This window comes from Podarcis gaigeae (genome assembly GCF_964106915.1).
Source record: "Podarcis gaigeae genome assembly, chromosome: 12".
Taxonomy (NCBI): Eukaryota; Metazoa; Chordata; class Lepidosauria; order Squamata; family Lacertidae; genus Podarcis; species Podarcis gaigeae.
In genome coordinates, this window is record NC_139688.1 from 51,357,838 (window position 1) to 51,382,940 (window position 25,103).

Consider the following 25,103-nt stretch of genomic DNA (forward strand, 5'->3'; position numbering starts at 1 on the left):
GGAAGGGGGGGCTTCGAGGGGGGGATGGATGTCAGGGGTTCAGAAGGAGAGACACAGGAGGGGGAGCAAATGGAGAGTGAGGAGGAGGAGTACGCGGGAGGCGCAGGCAGTGACAGTGGCCAGAGTTATTCCACAAGCCTCTCTAGCGAATCGGAGGACTCACAGAAGGGAGCGCCGGTGGCCAGAGCGAAGGGGGCTCCAGGGGGGAAGCCCCAGGAGGAAGGGGCTAGCGGGGAGTCCCTGAGCAGCAGTTGGAAATCAGGACCAGCTTCTCCACCAGAGCGCAGTGGGGAGGGGGAGTCCCAGGAGTCGGGACCAGTGTCCTCACCACCAGAGGGAGGAGAGGAGTCAGGTTTGGCAACGCCCACATCAGGAAGCGGGGAAACGGTCAGAAGGAAAGTCACCGGCTGGGCGCGCGCGCCAAGTTCAAATGTACAGGAGCGCGGCACAGCAGGGAGCCCAGAAAGGGAGCCAGGTCCTAAAGCCCGCCGGAGGGAGGGGCAAGACTCAGGAGGCTCAGCGTCAGAGGAGTCCAGGAAGGAGGGAACCCCAGAGGGCAGAAAGACCCAGCGAAGGAAAGAGCAGCGTAGGAGGTGGAGCCGGGCTAGAATCTTAAACTGGTGTGGGTGGAGCAGTGAGTCAGAGGGGACTTAGCCGGTCTAGCGTTGAGACGTGGGTCTGCGCGCCCAGAGCTTGGAAATGGAAACTAAACTTTAATAAAGACTTTTGTATATAACATCCACTGGGCGTTGGTCCTCTGTGAGCTGGGACCTAGCGGCAGTCCTGACAGTATCAGTTAACATTTTAATAGGGAGAGGGCAGGACAGGCACAGAGGCTTGCAGAAATGGGTCAGCATTTTGGAAACAGCCCAAAGTGTTTGTACCTCTGTTGAATAAATGCCACCAGCGTCTCCACTCTGCAATCGGCTTCCTTTGCTCCAATGTCTCCATTCCCACCCACAGACTGCTACCATCACCTTGCCTGGTGCTTCTGAACTATCATGGCCAGACTCTCGGGCACTCAGATACAAATTCCTGTCAAATGCCTGGAGCAGACAGGTGGCAGATTGGACAAGGCAGAAGGTTAGCCTGGTGCTCCTCCTTCAGTGAAGGGATGCCCAGAAAGAGTGCAGCAGGTATGTAGGAAGCTGCTTTTTACTAGTGCTTTGCTGAGAATTTATTCTATGTTTTGACCACTCTCTGTCAATTAATGACAAAAGGAATTACATTCAAAAATGATCAAAGAAGAGGGAATAAATCAGCAAAATTCTCATTGGTGGGGTGTGAGAGTTTCGTTATGCTGACCTTATTTTGAAGTGACCAAGGGGTTTTGTAGGTGTCCTTTCTTCTGGTCTTCAATTCATCTCTCTGGTCACCTTCTGCAGCCTCCCTGGGTGCCATGCTTCCTGACATTCTCCGTTATACTTTCCTGTAATCGAAGGACAGCAGGGAATCTGCCTACCATGCACCCAGCAGCTGTTCATTGTTAAAATTAAAAAGTGAAGTCTTTTGGCTTTGAAAGAAATTAACAGTTTTTTAAAAAGAGGGAAAAGGAAAAGCTTTCTTCAAAAACAGAACCGGCAAGCATGTAGATCTCAGCCTCCCAAGCTTCAGTTAAAGCCCAGGAGAGACATTTTGAAGGAACTCTTTCCATGGTACTTTTTCAGATGCAGGGAGGGTGTGGGGCACTGGAGAAATGTTTAAAGGAAAGAGAAAATCGCATACTGTCCTCAGCCATCTCACAGCGATAAAATAAACTGAACCCTACGCCCACTAAAACCACTATGAAATTCTAAAGAAATTCTTAAGCGCCTTGTGAAAGAGGTAGGGGAGAAAAACCCAGAAACCTCATGCGCCAAAGAAGCAAACTTTCAAGAAATTGGAGAACAGGTGTTGGCATAGCACTACCTTGTACTGAGTCAGATAATTGCTCCACCTAGCTCATTATTGTTGTTGTTTAGTTGTTTAGTTGTGTCCGACTCTTCGTGACCCCATGGACCAGAGCACACCAGGCACTCCTGTCTTCCACGGCCTCCCACAGTTTGGTCAAACTCATGCTGGTAGCTTTGAGAACATGTCCAACCATCTCATCTTCGTCCCCTTCTCCTTGTGTCCTCCATCTTTCCCAACATCAGGGTCTTTTCCAGGGAGTCTTCTCTTCTCATGAGGTGGCCAAAGTATTGGAGCCTCAGCTTCACGATCTGTCCTCCCAGTGAGCACTCAGGGCCTTAAGAATGGATCGCTTTGATCTTCTTGCAGTCCATGGGACTCTCAAGAGTCTCCTCCAGCACCATAATTCAAAAGCATCAATTCTTCAGCGATCAGCCTTCTTTATGGTCCAGCTCTCACTTCCATACATCACTACTGGGAAAACCATAGCTTTAACTATACGGACCTTTGTTGGCAAGGTGATGTCTCTGCTCTTTATTAGCCGCACTAAATTGCATATGCTCTCTGGGGTTTCAGACAGGAGTCTCTTCTACCCTATCTGGAAATGCAATGAATTGAAATTGCTTACAAAGCACTGACTTCTAGATTACTTGGATCACCAGGGCAGGTTTTACTGTTCCCGACAAAATGGCCTGCAGTTATTAATAATGCTATAATTCATAATAATATCTTGTTATGCCATCCTTTCTCAAAGGGTGACATATATGAATCCTCCATTTTAAGCTTTACAACAATCCTGCAAGTTATGTGCACCTAACTGCTAGTGACTGGCCCAAGGTCATCACTGGGGATGAACAGGGCAGATGATCAGGGATTTTAAACCAATGTTTTCCCCAGCTAAGTCCCATCATGCATGGTGTGCAGGTCAGTTCTGGGTTCAAGCCCCACTGTGCCCAATAAAGCCTTGTTTCTTCTTGACAACGCCGGCTATGAAAGGGTCTTTTTCTGCCTTGAAAGCTCAGAGGGCTCATAGCTGCAGCATTCTCTGGACTAGAAATATGAGGCAGAAGTTGGCACTGGCATAGCCACACCCATTCAAAGTGTGTTTTGTGGGAATGTTAAGGATACAGTGGTACCTCAGGTTAAGTACTTAATTCGTTCCGGAGGTCCGTACTTAACCTGAAACTGTTCTTAACCTGAAGCACCACTTTAGTTAATGGGGCCTCCCGCTGCTGCCATGCCGCCGGAGCACGATTTCTGTTCTCATCCTGAAGCAAAGTTCTTAACCCTAGGTATTATTTCTGGGATAGCAGTGTCTGTAACCTGAAGTGTATGTAACCTGAAGCGTATGTAACCCGAGGTACCACTGTAGTAGGAAAATATATATTGAATAAATATTATCCTTCCTTCACTCGTGCTAGTAAGTGATGTAGCAGAGAAGATTCCCCTCAATATAGCTGGAAGATAGTTTGCAGATTCATTTGAATCTCTTAATTAAGATTATTTCCTGGTGTCCCTTTTATTCCCTCTTAAAAAAACAAAATGCTTACTCACATTTCAGTTTACGGTTTGATCCCTGAAAGGCAGGCTTTACTTAGTATTTACACAGTAAACAGTGAGTTCATCTCATGTGGAGAATGAACTCATGTGCTGCTGGCTGAGAACCAGCAGACAGCAAAATTTACATTAAGACAAAAATGGCTGTAGGAGAGCAGCAACAAGACAGCAAGAATCAAGACAAGTGAAGACAGAACGAGAGACTGCGACTTGAAAATGGCTGCATGACTCGGCTCTTTGATGGAGTCAGCCAGAGCCATGCCCATCTCCCAGATCACATGCAGAGAGAGGGGAAGCTCCAGACCAGTGGAACAGGAAGTTACACTGACTAGATGTCCCCCTGCTTGTGCCCATTCTAGGGAAATAAGGAATGTTGCATTTGACTGAACCAATGGATTACATCCCACATATTTGGTCAAACAGGGAACACAAACTCCAATACAACTTCAGGGAGTATATTGTTGTCATTGCTGTGGAGAATAACAGTCCAAAAAGGAACTTAGTAGTGATTACTCTAAGTGTGTAGAGCAGGTATACCCAACCTGTGGCCCTCCAGATGTTTTGGCCTACAATTCCCATGATCCCTAGCTAACCGGACCAGTGGTCAGGGATGAAGGGAATTGTAGTCCAAAACATCTGGAGGGCCTAAGGTTGTGGATGCATGGTATAGAGGATTGTAGCCTTAGCAGGACCAGTTCCAAGGAGGAGAAGGAGGAGGCCTGGAGCAAAGTCCTCTTCAATGGACCTCCTCCCCTATTGGTAGGTCTTACTAGGCTTATGTGGTACTGGCAGGGAAAAAACATGCACCAAGCAGTGCCAGAACACTGGGCCAAATAGCCATTTTGATTCCCCCAAATCTTCCAAATCATCATTAGGTAGGGGCATTGTGGGAAAATTAAATGGTGACTAAACCCAGCTGCCTGGTGATGCTCAGAGATCCAGGATGGAGATAACATGTTCAAAGGGGGACTCAGAGTGACCATCAGTGGTGGACCCTGCCTCAGAATGCCCCAGCATGCTGAGCCCTGAGCCTTCATCTTAAAGCTTTATTTAATCTGGATCTACTTGCCTGGGTCTCATTTGGAATGGAATCCAGGATTGATCTTGGGATGTTCAAGAGTAAGGTACTGTTTCTCCCCCTATTTATCTGTAGCTTGGAGAGCTGAGCTACATACTATGTTTTTAGGTGTGCAGCTATGTTTTTTCAATGTGCACCTCAGAGGCAATCTTTGACTAAGACAGTTGTGTGCTTGAAAGCACAGGTATGCGCCAGAGAATGAAGATTCGCTGAAACCACTTGTTGAGTTGATACTCTGGCAAACCCTGGATTCCTGCCATGGAATGTGTGGAATGACTTTGGGACACAGAGAAATTGTAAAAAGAAGGGGTGAAATCAAACCCGGGGGGGGGGGGAGCAACAGAAAGGGTTTGCATTTTTCCTCAAGCTGCTTTTTACTAGTGCTTTGCTGAGAATTATGGGACGTGGGTGGCGCTGTGGGCTAAACCACAGATTATAGGACTTGCCAATCAGAAGGTCGGCGGTTCGAATCCCCGCAACGGGGTGAGCTCCCAGCTCCTGCCAACCTAGCAGTTCGAAAGCACATCAAAGTGCAAGTAGATAAATAGGTACCACTCCGGCTGGAAGGTAAACGGCGTTTCTGTGCGCTGCTCTGGTTCGCCAGAAGCAACTTAGTCATGCTGGCCACATGACCCGGAAGCTGTATGCCGGCTCCCTTGGCCAATAAAGCGAGATGAGCGCCGCAACCCCAGAGTTGTCCGCGACTGGACCTAATGGTCAGGGGTCCCTTTACCTTTACCTTAGAGGGAAGAGGAGACAGGAGGATAGCCTGATGTTTTGACAGGTGGTTCCTCTGTGTTTTTGTGTGTGTGATTTTGTTTTTTAAAAGATTTAGTATTTCCACCTACAGACATATAAAGGGAATGGCTACCTCAGCAAGAGAGCAGTGTCAATAATCCTCCTAAGAACATGGCTTTAGGTTTGAGAGGCAGGAGGCAAGGAGCAAGCAGCCCACACTATTGTGCCTTGCAGCTTGAGGATATAAATAGCTGGATGCTTTTGTTGAGATTTCTGCATTGCAGGGGGTTGGACTAGATGACCCCCGGGGTCCCTTCCAGCTCTTCAATTCTATGAACCTTTGTGAGCAGGCACTCCTGATATGCCTTTGTAGCTTGCAGAGTGTAGAATAATCCTCGATCGATAGAAAATAACAGCCAACATACGTACAAAAACTTGCCTCAAACCTGCCTGGTGTTGTTGCTCTTTTGTTAATCTGTCCTGATGCTTAGGCCTTGATTCTATTCAGCGGGACTGCTGATTTATTTTAATAGCACTCACCAAAGCACATATAGTTTTCTGTCATCAAAAGGATGTGCCCCGCTTTTAATGCTGTGAACAGTTTTTCTCTCTCTCTCTCTCTCTCTGTCTCTCTCTCTCTCTCTCACACACACACACTGCTTTGTTCATTTGAAAAGAAAAGAAACTGGATGATTTAAGTGTCTTATTGTCAGCTGAAGGTTAATTGGGGTTTTCTACAGGGCATTCATCCTAAGGCAGCAGTGCCAGGTGAGAATATGAAAAGGCACCACTTTGAAGACACTGACCTGGTAAAACAATGGCCTTTGATTGGGCTGAGGATCTCAGCCTCATTTTCATACTCCTTTGGAACAAAGGGAGACAGGTCCATCCCCCCCAACCAACTGCAATGCAGATTTCCTTCCCATGTCTCAGCCTGAGCTCAGAGCTCTCCCTTTGCACCACTGTGTCCATTTATCACCACAGATCGGATCACTGCAGGCACTGTGGGTCTTAAATCTGATAGAACTGACACAAGATGCTTCTGCATATACCATCAGAAAGGCATATGCTCTCTAATTGCTCTGAATTTATCCTATTATTTCAACATTTAAAATGTTGCGGAATGTAATTTAGATGTGTCAGACTCATAAAGTGCGGGCCCTAGTGGGAGTTCATTATTGAAAAAAGATACGTCCACCAAGGCTTCCATTGGCAGGATGCCCAAAGCCTCTTCATTTTGCTTACCTCACGCCTGGCTTTTATGGGTTAGCAATACTCCCACTCCTACACCAGCCTCCTCTCGGTTACGTTACTTTTGTTTCCAATCAGTCCTTTATTATTTCCCCCCATTCGGATTATGCAGATGTTTTCCCCCTTAAAAAGAAAGAAAGAAAGAAAAAGATCTCCCAAAAATATAAAAACAGCGATCGGGTTAAGAGAAACGAAACCCCCGACGTGAAGATTTCTGGAAGGCAGAGTGGTTTGTTGGAAGCTGATCATTCTGTTGCCTGGCTGGATAACATAACAAAACCCAATAATTAGTCTTCTCCTAACAGAATGGCCTTGGCAGCGCCAAAACTAATAGAGGCTTACAAGAGACAAGCAGCCCTCCCATTAGAACAGTTGATCTTGGGTTTTCCAAAGGGATGAAAGCTTTTCTTTTACTTACATTTTGGCCTTTATTGTGCTGGTTGTGGGAGTTTTAAAATGGTCAAGCCTGTTCCATGGCACATTAATGCTGTGTGTTTGTGTGTACATACCGTATTTTTTGCTCATAAGACTCACTTTTTCCCTCCTAAAAAGTAAGGGGAAATGTGTGTGCGTCTTATGGAGCGAATGCAGGCTGCACAGCTATCCCAGAAGCCAGAACAGCAAGAGGGATTGCTGCTTTCACTGCATAGCGATCCCTTTTGCTGTTCTGGCTTCTGAGATTCAGAATTTTTTTTCTCTTGTTTTCCTCCTCCAAAAACTAGGTGCGTCTTGTGGTCTGGTGCGTCTTATAGAGCGAAAAATACGGTACATGCATGCATACAGACAGACAAACACACACCTCATTAGAATGCTCAGTGCACCTCAGCATTCGTTGTCCATCTCACAATTCTTAAGGGTAGGTGAGTGATGCTATCCCTATGCTATAGATACGGCTTTCCTAAATTCACCTAGCTAAATTATGGCCGTCATTTGAAACGCAAAGGACCAAATTAAGCCATTAGTTCATCTACCCAGTTGCATAGCGTGGGTTGCCATTGCCCAGGGCTGCGTGGAGAGAAACAGACGGAGTACACATGTGCATTTGACTGTCTAACACTGTCTGCTTCACACAGGAGATTGCAGCTGCAGGGATAAGGAAAGAAGCTGTCATTCTGTTGTCTGGAGAGGTCCCTTCCTGGTTTGCCTGGAAATGCTGTTTTCAACTGAGCCCAGTGACAGAAGTGCACAGCTGTATTGAGGCAGCAGTGGGAGCTGAGATTTTACGTCCCCTAACAATCTTGCACCCGGGGCAACCACCCCGTCCCCCCTCCAATGCTTCACCACTGCATCTACCCAATCCAAGCAGTGCTGGAGAAAACTTGAGGCTGAAATTCAGAAGAACTGTTGCCAGTCAGTGCACACCAGCACTGGTTCCCCTCTAATTAGAGGTTTAGAATGGGTGACACCTGGCTTGAGAGCAGTACATGTGAAAAGGATCTAGGAGTCTTGGTTGACCACAAACTCGACATGAGCCAACAGTGTGACGCGGCAGCTAAAAAAGCCAATGCAATTCTGGGCTGCATCAATAGGAGTATAGCATCTAGATCAAGGGAAGTAATAGTGCCACTGTATTCTGCTCTGGTCAGACCTCACCTGGAGTACTGTGTCCAGTTCTGGGCACCACAGTTCAAGAAGGACACTGACAAACTGGAACAGGTCCAGAGGAGGGCAACCAAAATGGTCAAAGGCCTGGAAACGATGCCTTATGAGGAACGGCTAAGGGAGCTGGGCATGTTTAGCCTGGAGAAGAGGAGGTTAAGGGGTGATATGATAGCCATGTTCAAATATATAAAAGGATGTCACATAGAGTAGAGAGAAAGGTTGTTTTCTGCTGCTCCAGAGAAGCGGACATGGAGCAATGGATCCAAACTACAAGAAAGAAGATTCCACCTAAACATTAGGAAGAACTTCCTGACAGTAAGAGCTGTTTGACAGTGGAATTTGCTGCCAAGAAGTGTGGTGGAGTCTCCTTCTTTGGAGGTCTTTAAGCAGAGGCTTGACAACCATATGTCAGGAGTGCTCTGATGGTGCTTCCTGCTTGGCAGGGGGTTGGACTCGATGGCCCTTGTGGTCTCTTCCAACTCTATGATTCTATGATTCTATTCTAGAATATTGTACAAGCAGTCAGGATATCAAGGTTCAAATGTCCGCTCAGTTAGGAAGCTTACCTTGGGCCAGCCGTTAGCACTTATCCTAACCTGCAACACAAGGTTGTTGTGAAGATAAAATCTGGAGGGGGTGCATGTCATGGGCATGGCCTTAATTTTCTGGGAGGAAAGGGGGAATATAAATGTAAAATGGTTCAAGGAGTCCTACTCAGGTAGGGCGGATGGGAGTTGCACCTGGAGGGCATCAGGAAGGCTCATGTAGACAGTGCTTGTGGGATATTTAAAATGCAGTCCAACCAACAATTCATGATTTGCTAGATAGGCACATGATAGGAGCTGAAGCTCACAGAGTTCGCCTGTAAGGTTGCTAGAGAGAACTCTGTGGGAGACACTCCCACTATTCCCTGACAGGGGGAGGGCGTAGCTATATACAGTGGTACCTCAGGTTAAGTACTTAATTCGTTCCGGAGGTCCGTTCTTAACCTGAAACTATTCTTAACCTGAAGCACCACTTTAGCTAATGGGGCCTCCTGCTGCTGCCGCGCCACTGGCGCGCGATTTCTGTTCGCATCCTGAAGCAAAGTTCTTAACCTGAGGTACTATTTCTGGGTTAGCGGAGTCTGTAACCTGAAGCATATGTAACCTGAGGTACCACTGTATTCCCCTACCTGCCTGGGCACACCCTGTCTTCCTTTCTCCATCTCTTTCCACTCTCACAGCAATGTGACAACTGAGCTTAGACTACATGTTAAGCTAGACTTAAGCATGTCTTTGCAACTGAATTACCACTTTAAGCCTGAACAAAGCTGCTGTACAGTTGCAATTATTCAAACCCCATTGCAAATCAGGTTTATTATCGAAATTTACAGACTTCCAGATGTTTTCAATGAGCAAATCAAACAAAAGCAATTGAAATAGCTCAACACAATGGATGCTTCAAGCGGTTCCCCCAAATTCAGCTGAAATGGCAAGGTCACTTCCGCCTTAAGGAGGAGGTGTGTTGCGGGCTCTCACAACCCCTCCATGTGCACAGGGGGTGGGTGGCCAGCCCTGCGCGACTGGGGGATTCCTAGCTGCATCACTGGCCAGGCCGACCAATCTGGTTGGTCTGGGGGTGTGGCCTTCCCTATAAACGCAGGACGCAGCCAGGAGATCTCTCTCTTTCCAGCTTCCAGCTGCTCCAGTTTTCCCACCCTCCCACCCTTTAAGGTTTGCATCTCTTTTGACCTTGCTATGGACTTCAGTTGGTCACCGTTGAGGGGCCTGGTAGGAATTCTTCCGCTTGGCAAATTGGCACCAGCCACTTGGTTTTCGCCTACCTCTTAGCAAATTGGCACAACTTTTTAAGCTTTGGCAGTTAGGCATTGGAATATTTCTGGAGAAGAGAAGAGGGGCGGTAGCGCCATCACTTGTCCTGCATATTGAAGGGTATTCCGTTAAAGCAGCCTTTCTCAACCTGTGGGTCCCCAGATGTTGTTGAACTACAACACCCATCACCCCTAGTTAGCAAGGCCAGAGCTCAGGGATGATGGGAATTGTAGTCCAACAACATCTGGGGACCCACAGGTTGAGAACTGCTGCGTTAAAGGATTCTGGGGGTGTGGCCTTGACCGAAGCCTAGGGAGGTTAGGGCCTAAGGCACGACCCCTATCAGTCACCCCCGGGGGAACTCCTATTTGATGTGCATCAGCAGGACTCCCCCTACTGGTGGCTAACCCTTCCCGGACTCCCTGCAGATGGGCTGGAGTCAGATATAATCAGTTAGATACAATGCCTAAGCCAATACCACTCATCATCTGTAACCAATAAAGTTTTGACCTTTTTAAGCCCATTAACCTTAAATATTTGAGTCATGTGTCTTTATTCAACCAAGGGGGGGGGGGGTAAGGACCTTGCCACACAATTTCTATACTGGGGTGGGGAGAGTTCTGTGGCACCCCTTGACACAAGTAGGGGAAGGGGGCTCTTCAGCTTGATAATAAATAAATAAATAAATAAATATTTTTTTTTATTTATACCCTGCCCTCCCCGGCCAGAGCCTGGCTCAGGGTGACCAACACCAATAAAATTACAATAAAACATAATGGGGGGAGGGGACAAACAAACAAACAAAAACCAGTTTATTAAAATACGGGTTAAAATACAATTTAAAATGCAGCCTCATTTTAATAGTAGCCCATAAATTAAAACCATAAGGGGAGGGAAACATAAGGGTCAGACTGAGTCCAAACCAAAGGCCAGGTGGAACAGCTCTGTCTTGCAGGCCCTGTGGACCACAGCATCTATTTTATTAGGACACGTGATTTACATTTCAGTACACTGTAGATCTGAGCTCCTGGCTGTCTTGCCTTGCCCTCAGAAATGAAAACTGGAGTTTCATTTCCATACAAACTCTGCATTTCCCCCCCTTCTGTCTGCAGTCATACCCTCCGAAGCTTCAAAAACAAAGCAGAAAGATTATGGCAACAACCCAACACTCCTGCCAAGCCAACCACCCTGCTCTTGCACATCGTTGCACATTATTGACTAATTTATGTACTTTGTAAAAGTCAATTGTTCACCAATTTAAAAGAGATTGACTGGTGTTACTACTTTCTCTATCCTAGACAGTAGAAACAAAACTAATTGACTTCCTGGATTAGTGAAACGTAAATGTAAACATTTTAAGTAAATGTAGGAGAAATATTTTTTAAAAACAGTTAAGTATCTTGGCACATATTATATTTGATTTATCAGAGGTTTTGAAGCCTTTATGAACAATCATGGGATTTTTATTTATTTAAAGTTCATGCTAGAAGATAGGAAATCAATTAAATTATTGTGGACTGAGAGGATTGCTTTGGTTAAAATGAATATTCTAAAATTATTATTGGATTTAACGCCATTTCAATTTATTTATTTAGTTTCCTAAATAAAGATTAGGAACAAATTAACAAAAGATCAAAAATTACTGTATAAGAGAGGGGGAAAGAAAATCTACAGCAAGTGTCAAATACTTTATTAGAGGGGGAAATATGATGGTATGAGGCTGTACAATTCTCAAAGAATGTCATGGATAAAGATTATCTGAATTTTGATTTAGAGCATGATTCTGTTTCAACTTCTTTAAATAATTCCTTATGGACTATTACAAGATATTGGAAAATGGCAGAGAAAGTGAAGGTAGTAACACCAGGACAATTTTTGATAAGCTGGGAGAAATATCAAAGAAACATTAGTCTTGATGTGTTGAATTATAACCTATCCAGCTTTGTCACACTAAGAGCAGACCCATTTAAGTCCATAGACTTATGTTAACAGACTGTACTTAAGTCCATTGATTTCAGTGGGCCTACCATGAATATGGGGACGCGGGTGGTGCTGTGGGTTAAACCACAGAGCCTAGGACTTGCCAATCAGAAGGTCAGTGGTTCGAATCCCCACGATGGGGTGAGCTCCTGTTGCTCGGTCCCTGCTCCTGCCAACCTAGCAGTTCGAAAGCACATCAAAGCGCAAGTAGATAAATAGGCACCACTCTGGTGGGAAGGTAAACGGCGTTTCCGTGCGCAGTTCTGGTTCACTAGAAGTGGCTTAGTCATGCTGGCCACATGATCCGAAAGCTGTACGCTGGCTCCCTTGGCAAGTAAAGCGAGGTGAGCGCTACAAACCCAGAGTTGGCCATGACTGGACCTAATGGTCGGGGACCCTTTACCTTTACCAAGAATATGACTGAAGTCCCACCAGGACGATACATTTAAAGCAGTATCATACCACTTCAAACAGTCATGGCTTCCCCCAAAGGATCCTGGGATCCTCTATTCCTCTCACAGCTATGAATTACGTGTCCAGTGGTACCTCTGGATACGAACGGAATCTGTTCCGGAGCCCCGTTCATATCCTGAAGCGAACGCAACCTGCTTCTGCGTGGATCGCGATTCACTGCTTCTGTGCATGTGCGTGACATCATTTTGACCGTCTGTGCATGCACGAGTGGCAAACACAGAAGTAACGCATTCCGTTACTTCCGGGTCGCCACGGAGTGCAACCCGAAAATGCTCCACCTGAAGCAACCTGAAGCAACTTCAACCCGAGGTATGACTGTAGTGGCTTAAAAGCAATTTCCTCTTTCAAGGGAACACTGGAAATTATAGTTCTGTGAGGGGAATAATAACTCAGCCCACTTAACCTACAGTTCCCAGGATACATTGGGGGAAGGTGTGCTTGCTTACAGTGGTATGATACGCCTTTAAATATATTGCGTCAATGCGGTCTTAGTTGGACAACACCCATCTAAAAACGTAGTATAAACACCGACAACTGAGAAACGCTGGCCTGCGAGCACTCCAATTGGAGAGCCTTTACCAAAGGTGCCATGGGCTTTGAAGATGCTCAGGACAGAAGAGAGAAATGTACTAATAGGAAGGCGCATTTGGCAAACCCTCACCGTGATCAGCTCCTGCCCAGAAACCTATGTCCCCAATGTGGAAGGACGTATGGATCCAGAATTGGCCTCCACAGTCACTTACGGACTCACTGTTAAAACCATGTTTATGGAAGACAATCTTACTCGGCTACGAGAGATCGCCAAATAAGAAGAGTTGGACAACACCCATAGAGTTGGAGGAGACCTGGTAGACCAACCAGTATAATCCACTGCTTAATGCAGGAAACTCAGAGACAGAGATCCCAGACAGATGACATTGAAAATGAAGATCAGCCTAAACTCTACAGTGACTTCTGCCTCTTTTTACTTGAACCCAGTCATCCTCACAATGTGGCTGTCCACGACAGACAGAAGATTTCTCAGAAACCTTTGTGCTTTGGTTTGGCTAGGGGACTCCTCAGCATGAGAAGCAGGAAAAGAAAAGAGGTCCTACTTGCATGGTTCCTCTCCATGGTCATGCACACAACACATTTAAAGCATTCTCATACCACTTTGTGCTTCCCCACAAAGAATCCTGGGAAACTGCAATCTGTTGATGGTCTCCTAACAACTCCCAGACCCTTAACAAGCCACAGTTCCCAGGATTCTTTGGGGGAAAACAAGTGTGTTAAAGTGGTATGAGAGTGCTTTAAATCTATGGTATGGATGTGACTCCTGTAGCCAACAGTGGATACACAGAGTCCTTTTTTAAATACAGTGGTACCTCAGGTTAAGAACTTAATTTGTTCTGGAGGTCCATTCTTAACCTGAAACTGTACTTAACCTGAGGTACCACTTTAGCTAATGGGGCCTCCCGCTGCCGCCACACAATTTCTGTTCTCATCCTGAAGCAAAGTTCTTAACCCAAGGTACCATTTCTGGGTTAGCGAAGTCTGTAACCTGAAGCATCTGCAACCCGAGGTACCACTGTAGTGAAAATGATGTTTTGGGAAAAGGAAGTTGGTGGCTGGATTTAGTTCCCTTTGTGCTTTGTGACATGCACCTCTGTCTCCTGTAGACACACTCTGTGAAATGGGAGCCTTTAAGAAAAAGTGTAGGTAATAAGAACAGTGGCTCCATCCCTTTAAGTCTTTAAGCCAAAAAAATTGCCCACATCTCTGCATATCTTTTCTTTTAAAATAGCAAGCAGATTTGTTTCTAAAGACTATAATGTAGGTGGCAACATCAAACACTTGCAAATTTGGAAATGTCATATTTATAATTGTATGTGCGTCTATATTCAGTTGAGCGTACATGTTATGAAACAGAGAGCGCTTAGAATGTTTGATTACTTATATAGCTATAAATTCCGACTACTTTTTCTTGTGTTTCTATCTATGAGCAAACTTCATGTCGTCATACAGATTTTATTTTTACTCTCTATACCGCACTGCATATTTATTTATTTATTGAGCAGCAAAACAAGAAAGAGGAAAGTGGTGTCCTCCTAGCCCATAACCTGAGGACAGTGGTGAGTTTGCTCCAACCCTTAATGAGGGATGGATCCTGAAGTATCAAAACCAAGAAGGATGATGATGTGGGCTGCCTTAAAAGGCAAGTCTTGTCTCTTCTCACCAAGGTTTCTTTCCTCAGCTACATACCTGCCCAATGTGTCATTCTCGCTCGCCCCCCTACCCAGATGCTAATACAACAGTGGCGAAGTACCATTATTTTAGGGATGTCTTTATAATTAGCAAATCAAAGTACCATTTTCCTACCTACTACACGCTGTAGTCAGGAGTGAGGAGAGATGGAGCGAGCAGTACAGTAATTTAGCAGCTTAGCAGAGGACACTGATTCATCGCAGCTTTGAGGCTCAGCATGGTGACGAAGGTATGTGGATGTGACCCTGAGGCATCTTCATTCAACCAGCCTCTCAGCCGGCCAACGTGAAGAGCTCTGGAAAGGGAACCCCACTTGGGCCTGGCAGTTTCACACCGAAGCTGCCCAAGTCAATGTGATACAGGGTGGTTGGAGGCCTCCACAGTACACCTTTAAGGTGAGCAGGTGTGAGCAAGCATGGATCACTTGACAGGCTGATCTGGTGCTTGGAGCCAGGATGAAGTCACACAGGAAAGGTAGACTGTGTGTGAGAGAGTCTCAGGCACAAGGCCTTCCTGGTCCTACCTGGAGAACGAACATGGAGCAGAGCATGGGTGCCACCACTGTTCTTACTATTCCCACTGAGTGGGGAGATATATTCATATACAAACAACACCCAAGTTGCATTTTGAGTCATCGTGTGAAACAGCACAGTGCACATAAGCCTGTCTTGCCTCGGCCCGTTAAGCCACTGCCCCACCCCTGCTCTGTCCTATTGCGCCCCCTTTTCCTGCCACTCCTGGGTTTGAAATTGAAATATTTTATTGTCACTTGTAAACTTGTATACAGTCAGATTACACAAGTACCCCCCACTTAGCTCTTAGTCTTAATTACCCTTGTTTACTGACGCACACCCACCAAACCCGAAAGTCAGTTGCCCTGTTGTTATCTTTTCGTTCAGCAGCCTAACAGCCCACGGATAGAAGCTGTTCTTTACCCTGTTGGTGCGACTAATCATGCTTCTATATCTTCTGCCCAAGGGTGTGAATCATCCCTGAGAATTTTCCTCACTCTCCTGAGGCAACATTCTTCTGCGATGTAACCCATAATATCTTGTGCTGTATTCACCACCCTCTATAGGCACTTCCTATCAGTTGATGTCAAACCAGCGTACCACATTGTGATGCAGTATGAAAGGACACTTTCTATTGTGGACCAGTAGAAGGATTTGCGGCAGTGTGCAGCGCTTGCATGGTTGCAAATGCTTTGAGCAAGTGCAAAAATGGTTGTTGCCTGTATGCATAAAAATAGAAGAATGTTGTCATGTTGCAGTTCACGTGACCACAAATAAGCGAGGCAGTGTAGCAGCAGAACAGCAGGGAGGCAAGTGAGCAGGTGGGAATCTTGGACAAGCCACAGACCAATGACCAGGATGGGCTGAGGGAATTCTTCGGCAACCATCTTTCTTTGTTGTCACTGCAGCACACGACACATTGTTTCAACCTCAGCTGCATCAGAGGCTGTAGAGGAGGGAAGCTGCAATGGAGCGAGATGGTTGCTGGGGAGTTAGTTCCCTGTTCCTCTGTGGATGACCTGGGTCTTGTTTTCGGTTCATGCAAATTGTAAGCGAAGGAGGGCACAATTTGGGCAAGCTGTAAGGATGGTTTGGGCAAGGTTAAGAGGAGGGAGTTAGTGAAAGGGTGTGGATGTGGTTGGCAAGGTGTAAAACAAGAGGGGGGAGAGTTTGGTGAGGGGTAAAGGGGAGATGTATTTCTGGGTTATTTGTGGGGCCTGCCTGGTGTTTTTACATGAGTGCTTTTATTTAAAATGCATCTCTGGGTTTTTTGTGGGGCATAGGAATTCATTCGTGCTTTCCCCCCCAAAAAATATAGTCCGGCCCCCCACAAGATCTGAGGGACAGTGAACCGGTCCCCTGTTGAAAAAGTTTGCTGACCCCTGATCTAATTGCTCCTTCCTCTTCTCAGTTTTTCACAGCATGTTCTTTTCATGGACATCCAAAACTATAGAGCAGGGATAGTAATATTCTCCCAATGTGGTGGACTACAATTCCCATAATATTGATAATTGGCCATGCTGGCTGGGGCTGATGGGAATTGTGCTCCAACAACATCAGGAGGGCCCCATATTTTCTGCTCCTGTCATCAAGTATTCTGGAAGAGTCTTAAGTTGCAGTCTTCAAGTACATCCCTATGTAGAATGAATTGTCATGTTGGGGCTTATGCCAAGGAAAATCGCAGTTTCTTGGCAAGCCATAAGTAGGCCAAGGTGAACCGCAGACATAATTGTGATGGGGACACAAGTACTGTTTAAAGTTCCCATAACTCTAATATGATTCTGAATGTTTGTCCTAAAGATAGTGTCATAAGCATTGCCCCTTTTAGAAATAAATCAAGCAAGGGAAGAGTCTGTTGTTATGTGGCTATAAATGAACAGATGAATTAAACATGGATCAGAGATGAAGGTTTTGCATTCCTTCATTTTACACTCATGTCAATAAGCTGCGGTTCCCAAATCATAACGCTTTTGACTAAGGAATTCACGTATACATTAATGAGGTCTCCAGAGAGTGATCATTATATTGAGGAGCCTTTTCTGCCTGGAAGGAGCTTGACACAAGGTTACATCCCTGGTTGGTGTAAATCAATGCATCTCTGCTGGCTTGAATGTTTTGCCTACTCCCTGATCACAGGCCTGAGGCTCTGCTTAACATCACATTGGCTGTGATAGAGCTAAATCCATTGCACACCAACAATGGCAGACATAACCTTTAGTTGAAGATCAGTAACGAAACTGATTTGGTCAAGAGTTAACAGTCCACTGAAAAGTGTGGGACACAGTGATTTCCATTGGAAGAGAGAGAGAGAGAGAGAGAGAGAGAGAGAGAGAGAGAGCGTTATGCATTATGAATTATTGCCTGGTAATGATGTGACGCTACCAAATTACCTAACCAAGCCATCATATATTGCAACAAAGCTGGTGCTCAACTAACTCTGACTGCTAACACCCTACTGTTATAAGATAGCCTCTTCCCTAAGTGCACCGACATGTTTGTTAGCGTCCACAGCAGAATGGACTCTTAGCTGCCTGACATTTGTCTCCTCAGTCTGCCCGGCGGGCTTGTGTAATTGAACACAAAGAGTGGTGAAGTGGATTTTGCGCAGCCAACTGACCCTTGGCCAGTGCCACTCACTACCTGATACTTGCTTAACTAGAGGGCTGTCTGAGAGGTCAGGCCGGCTCCCTTCAGAAAGTCTGCTGATGAGCTGGCACCAATTAAACTGGCTGGAGTTCTCCTGCCACTTCTGGATTGACAGTCGAGGAAGCCCTTGCTTCTTTCAGCCAAGCGTCAATCTGTTCGCTCTCCCAGTCCCTACGACTGGAGCAGCGTGGTCCCTTTCTGTCCCATACCAGGGCTCTGTCTCTTTGCTTTCTAGCCTTTCTCCCCACGGTAGTGACATTTGGAAAGCACTGGCTCTCTCGCACCATCTGGCTCCTCGAGCTCTGCTGCTGTCTGTGACAGCAGGGTATGCGCATGAATACAGATTTCCTCTGAAACTGCTGCGGCTGCTACTTTTCACCCAGCACTGCCCTTCTCAGAAACAGAAATCAGAGTTGCAGGTGACTTTTCAAGAACAGTGATGGTTGATGCCGATGTTTCTAAGGATGAGCGCTGGGGATAGATTATTTCCATTCTGTGGCAGTTTTGCACATGTTCATTCCTAAGTCCCATTGCTGCATAAATCTGTGATTTATTTTAATTTACCGTATTTTTTGCTCTATAAGACTCACTTTTTCCCTCCTAAAAAGTAAGGGGAAATGTCTGTGCGTCTTATGGAGTGAATGCAGGCTGCACAGCTATCCCAGAAGCCAGAACAGCAAGAGGGATTTCTGCTTTCACTGCACAGCGATCCCTCTTGCTGTTCTGGCTTCTGAGATTCAGAATATTTTTTTTCTTGTTTTCCTCCTCCAAAAACTAGGTGCGTCTTGTGGTCTGGTGCATCTTATAGAGCCAAAAATAAAGTATTTAAAATTCCATTACAGACGCTTCAGGTTACAGACGCTTCAGGTTACAGACTCTGCTAACCCAGAAATAGGACCTCGGGTTAAGAACTTTGCTTCAGGATGAGAACAGAAATTGTGCGGAGGTGGCATCGGGAAACCCCATTAGCTAAAGTGGCACCTCAAGTTAAGAACAGTTTCAGGTTAAGAACGGACCTCTAGAACGAATTAAGTTCTTAACCCGACGTACCACTGTATTTAAATTTTAATAATAATAATAATAATAATAATAATAATAATAATAATAATAATAATAATAATTTATTTGTACCCCGCCCATCTGGCTGGGCTTCCCCAGCCACTCTGGGCGGCTTCCAACAGAGATGAGAAATACACTAAAATGTCACATATTAAAAACTTCCCTGAACAGGGCTGCCTTCAGATGTCTTCTGAATGTCAGGTAGTTGTTTATCGCTTTGACATCTGATGGGAGGGCATTCCACAGGGCGGGCGCCACTACCGAGAAGGCCCTCTGCCTGGTTCCCTGTAACTTGGCTTCTCGCAGCGAGGGAACCGCCAGAAGGCCCTCGGAGCTGGACCTCAGTGTCCGGGCAGAACGATGGGGGAGGAGACGCTCCTTCAGATATACTGGACCGAGGCCATTTAGGGCTTTAAAGGTCAGCACCAACACTTTGAATTGTGCTCGGAAACGTACTGGGAGCCAATGTAGGTCTTTCAAGACCGGTGTTATATGGTCTCGGCGGCCGCTCCCAGTCACCAGTCTAGCTGCCGCATTCTGGATTAGTTGTAGTTTCCGAGTCACCTTCAAAGGTAGCCCCACGTAGAGCGCATTGCAGTAGTCCAAGCGGGAGATAACCAGAGCATGTACCACTCTGGCGAGACAGTCTGCAGGCAGATAGGGTCTTAGCCTACGTACCAGATGGAGCTGGTAAACAGCTACCCTGGATACAGATTTGACCTGTGCCTCCATGGACAGCTGTGAGTCCAAAATGACTCCCAGGCTGCGCACCTGGTCCTTCAGGGGCACAGTTACCCCATTCAGGACCAGGGAATCCTCCACACCTGCCCGCCTCCTGTCCCCCAAAAACAGTACTTCTGTCTTGTCAGGATTCAACCTCAATCTGTTAGCCGCCATCCATCCTCCAACCGCTTCCAGACACTCACACAGGACCTTCACTGGTTCTGATTTAAAAGAGAGGTAGAGCTGGGTATCATCTGCATACTGATGAACACCCAGCCCAAACCTCCTGATGATCTCTCCCAGAGGCTGCATGTAAATGTTGAAAAGCATGGGGGAGAGGACAGAACCCTGGGGCACCCCACAAGTGAGAGCCCAGGGGTCTGAACACTCATCCCCCACCACCACTTTCTGAACACGGCCCAGGAGGAAGGAGCGGAACCACTGTATGACAGTGCCCCCAGCTCCCAGCCCCTCAAGACGGTCCAGAAGGATGTCATGGTCGATGGTATCAAACGCCGCTGAGAGATCCAGCAGAACTAGGAAACAGCTCTCACCTTTGTCCCTAGCCCGCCGGAGATCATCAACCAGTGCGACCAAGGCAGTTTCAGTCCCATGATGAGGCCTGAATCCTGACTGGAAGGGATCCAGATGGTCCGCTTCTTCCAGGCGTGCCTGGAGTTGTTCAGCAACCACTCGCTCAATCACCTTGCCCAAGAATGGAAGGTTTGAGACTGGGCGATAATTGGCCATCGTGGCCGCATCTAAAGATGGTTTTTTAAGAAGCGGTTTAATAACCGCCTCTTTCAGCGGGTCTGGGAAGGCTCCCTCACGGAGGGAAGCATTCACCACCCCACGAAGCCCATCGCCCAGTCCTTCCCGGCTAGCTTTTATAAGCCAGGATGGGCAAGGATCCAGGAGACAGGTGGTTGGCTTCACTCGTCCAAGCAGCCTGTCCACATCCTCGGAGGTAACAGATTGGAATTGATCCCACACAACTTGACCAGACAGGACTCTAGCACTCTCCCGCCCCGGCCCTGCTCCCACGGTGGAGTCTACTTCTTCCCGAATCTGAGCGATTTTATCTGCAAAAAAAAATTGCAAAATCATTGCAGGAGAACATGTGGCCCGTACTGGGCCCCGATGTTACAGGTGGTTCCGCTAAATTGTGAACCACCTGAAAGAGTCTCCTGCTGCTGTTTTCTGCAGATGCAATAGAGGCGGTGAAGAAAATCTTCTTCGCCGTCGCTATCGCCACTTGGTAGGCTCGACGTTGAGCTCTAACCTGTGTCCGGTCAGATTCGGAATGAGTTATCCGCCACCGGCGCTCTAGCCGTCTCAACGATTGTTTCATTGCCCTCAGATCCGTGGAAAACCACGGGGCTCTCCGGGCTCCATGCAATCGGAGAGGGCGCTTCGGAGCCAAACAGTCAATAGCCCTGGTTAACTCCACATTCCAGCGGGCCACCAGGGAATCGGCTGAAAGGCCATCAACATGGGATAAAGCATCCCCTACCACTCTCTGGAAACCATTTGGATCCATTAAGTGGCGGGGGCGGACCATCCGAATCGGTCCCACCTCCCTGAAGAGGGGATGGGTCGCAGAGAAGTCCAGTTGCACCAGGAAGTGGTCTGACCATGGCACTTCTTTCGTTTCACTTTTACTTAGTGTCAGATCACCAACATCCGTAGAGGTAAACACCAGGTCCAAGGCATGTCCGCGGCTATGGGTTGGGCCAGACTTATTCAGGGACAGCCCCATGGAGGCCATGCTTTCCACGAAGTCCCGAACGGCCCCTTGTAAGGTCGTGTCGGCATGGATGTTAAAATCCCCTAGGACAACCAAGCTAGGTGTCTCCAGGAGAACATCCGCCACAACCTGAAGCAGCTCGGGCAGGGAATCCTTGGTGCAGCGGGGAGGTTGGTACACCAAAAGGAATCCTGTACTGCCCCTATTGCCCAACTTCCAGAACATGCACTCAGAAAACTGGGTCTTCCCAATAGGACGCCTGGTGCAAACTAATGACTTCCGAAAAATCACTCCCCGCCCACATGACCTGGGTTGCTGTGCGTAAGAGAAACCTGGTGGACAAGCAGCGGCAAGGACAGGCCCATCTGCTTCATCCAACCAAGTCTCTGTTACACATGCCAGGTCAAGTCCTCCATCCATGATCAAGTCATGGATGGCAGTGGTCTTATGAATCATTGACCTGGCATTGCACAGCAACACTTTCAGGTCATGTGGGTATCCCTTGCTGATTCTAGTATTCATCCGGTCAGGACCAGACCCGGAGGCAGGGATAGTCCTCAGACAACGACTAAACCTGCCTCCTCTGTAATGACTAAACCTGCCTCCTCTGTAATGACAGAGTTCTTTACCACAAAACACTTTCTTAATGCATGCTTTTCCAAATGTATTTGATCCCAATATACACATCTGAATGCATTTGCAGTTTGCTTGCTTTTTAGCTGATAATTACATTCCAATCTATGTATTAGAGGTGTGAAATAAATTGGCTTTGCTTAAAAATCTGGACTGGATAAAACTTTAGCAGTACAAATCAGGCAAAACAGAGGGAGAGAGGCTCTCGAAGCTTCACACAGCAGCAAACCTGTCCGGGAGAGTCGTGAGGGTGTCAGAGCAGAAAGGAAGAACATAGAAGCTGGGATTGCTCCATCTTGCTCATTACTGTCCACACTAAGAGCCATTAGCTCTCCAGAGTTTCAAACAATGGCTCACTATTCTGGTTCAGCACCAGATTTAGGGCCGTGCAAGCGGTTCCCTCACATAGGGCGCCAAGCCGCGGCGTCGTCAAATTGAGAAGATCCATAATTGAGAAGTTTCATTTGGGAGCAGAAAGTTTTGGGCCAGCACAGCGCGCAACATTATGAAAGATTACGAAAGCCTACCCTGAGAGGTTCCTCAGCCCCGTAATAAATAAACATGAAAGAATATTCATTTGTTAAAAATTGGGGAAGCTATTAAAAATTATTTGGAAAAGAAAGAAAATAGCTCTCATTTGCCGGTCACATACAGAGTGGTTTTCAGCTAAGTTTTACTCAGAGTAGACTGGATTTAGCTATGTTCATTAATTTCAGTGGGTCCACATTGAATAAATTTTAGTTGACTACTACCCATAGGGCCTGGAAGGAATTGTGTTCAAAGCACCCTATGTGTTCTTTATATACCTTCAGTACAGAAAACTGAAATTGAGCTCTGCATTAACAAGTGAACATAGATAACATTGTGGATTAAGCATGGATTAAGTTACCTCCATGCCCTAAAGGAAGAACTGCAAGTTTCGTCGGCTACTCAATTTCCTCATGATTGAATTTCCTTGTACCATTAGGCACAGCGAGAGCTGATTTACGCAGCATGGCTGTGTGGTGGTTCAGTATTACTCATTAATGAATTAATTATTCAGTCCCTTAAATATTTCTCAAGACTTTGGGATGAGTTCCAGAGATTCGGGCCTCTTAGTCAACCAGCAGGTTATGAGAAACATTACCATGTGGCTGCTCATCTGGTGGCATTGTTAGGCAAATTGTGAAGTACTGGAATGTGTGAGGCATCTCAGATAACCCATAATGATGGGCACGATCCATCGCTTGCTCTGCATGCAGTTCTGGAAGGAACCTCATAGAGCTGAGGGGAGTCATGCCTCTGCCCCTTCTTCATCCCACTGTCTGCAGAAGGACACATATCATGCCAGACTCACTTCAATTCATCTGGTAATTACCATTTTGGCCTGAATATAAGCATCACTTTCTTTCCAAATTCTGACCGTGAAAAGTTAAGGTAAAGGTAAAGGGACTCCTCACCATAGGTCCAGTCTGACCGACTCTGGGGTTGCGGCGCTCATCTCGCTTTATTGGCCGAGGGGGCCGGCGTATAGCTTCTGGGTCATGTGGCCAGCATGACTAAGCCGCTTCTGGCGAACCAGAGCAGCGCACGGAAATGCCATTTACTTTCCCGCCGGAGCGGTACCTATTTATCTACTTGCACTTTGACATGCTTTAGAACTGCTAGGTTGGCAGGAGCAAGGACCGAGCAACGGGAGCTCACCCCGTCATGGGGATTTGAACCGCTGACCTTCTAATTGGCAAGTCCTAGGCTCTGTGGTTTAACCCACAGCGCCACCCACATCCCTGTGAAAAGTTAAAGTGCGGCTTAAATTTGCAACCTTTCAAAAATTGGCTGTAACGATATGGCTGCTGAAACAGACATATGGTAAAACTGAACAGGTGTGAGTGCTTGCAGAATTTTAAGGGAGCAACTTATATTTGGGTATTGTCTTTCTCTCCCCCCCCCCCCCAATTTTAAAAGTGCGGTTTATATTTGGGTGCAGCTCATATTCGGGCCAATACTGTACTGTCAAAATGAGGCCCACATGAACCCCCATAATTAGATTCCGATTCTCCTTGTTGTTGTTGTTTAGTCATTTAGTCGTGTCCAACTCTACGTGACCCCCATGGAGCAGAGCCCGCCAGGCACTCCTGTCTTCCACTGCCTCAGCTTCAGGATTTGTCCTTCCAGTGAGCACTCAGGGCTGATTTCCTCTTGAGAGTCCCACGAACTGCAAGAGGATCAAACCGATTCTCCTTAGACATGCTTTATCTCCAGGACTGCAGTTTCACTGGGCATACAAAGAATAAGTCCCTGTTCGCTGGTTAGTTTTTGTAACAGAGTAAGGATAGATTGACGCGGGTGGCACTGTGGGTTTAACCACAGAGCCTAGGACTTGCCAATCAGAAGGTCGGCGGTTCGAATCCCTGTGACACGGTGAGCTCCCATTGCTCGGTCCCTGCTCCTGCCAACCTAGCAGTTCGAAAGCACATCAAAGTGCAAGTAGATAAATAGGTACCACTCCGGCTGGAAGGTAAACGGCGTTTCCGTGCGCTGCTCTGGTTCGCCAGAAGCAGCTTAGTCATACTGGCAACATGACCCGGAAGCTGTACGCAGGCTCCCTCGGCCAGTAAAGCGAGATGAGCGCCGCAACCCCAGAGTTGGTCACGACTGGACCTAATGGTCAGGGGTCCCTTTACCTTTACCTAAGGATAGATTAAGCAGTCCAATTCAGTCCCATTTCATTCTCACTGGTCTTCAATCACAAGCCCATTCCACCCCATTTTACACTGTTGTTTTTTTTAAGAGTGCACATAAAGCATTTAAATTGTGCCATTTTGTGCACCGATGCTTCACTGCAAAATATGAAGCATGTGATCTGATAGAGAGTTGCATTCTAACATGCAGGCAAGTTTGAGAGCATCCGATGGCACTGATCCACTGTGAAAAGTGGATCAGACAAATTCCTCCTCCATCCCCAGCTCAGATGTTCTGGACTGACTCCATCATTTCTGAAATCTCATCATCGTAATAAATCCCAAGAGCTTGTTGATGGCAACCAGAGACTCACTGGCTCTGAAGAAATATATGAAGCTATGGCCTGGGATGAAAAAGAGTATCTGTTCCACATTAATGTCAGGGATACAGCCTCAGGATATTTGGTTTTCTGCTAGAAAACCTTGGAGGTTTTT

The 25,103-nt window shown here is 46.6% G+C and overlaps 1 long non-coding RNA gene across 2 annotated transcripts in view; it reads right to left on the reverse strand.

The window, feature by feature from the left end:
- Positions 1-25,103, reverse strand: part of LOC310828465 — a 74,639-nt gene that overhangs the window by 27,398 nt on the left and 22,138 nt on the right. The window contains exons 1-2 of one of the 2 annotated variants that reach the window (XR_014556913.1): positions 6,509-6,631; positions 1,306-1,429 (exon numbers count right to left, since the gene is read on the reverse strand). This is a non-coding gene — a long non-coding RNA (uncharacterized lncRNA). Of the gene's footprint in view, positions 1-1,305; positions 1,430-6,508; positions 6,632-25,103 lie in introns of those variants that run through there. The other variant, XR_014556912.1, reaches the window with a different exon arrangement.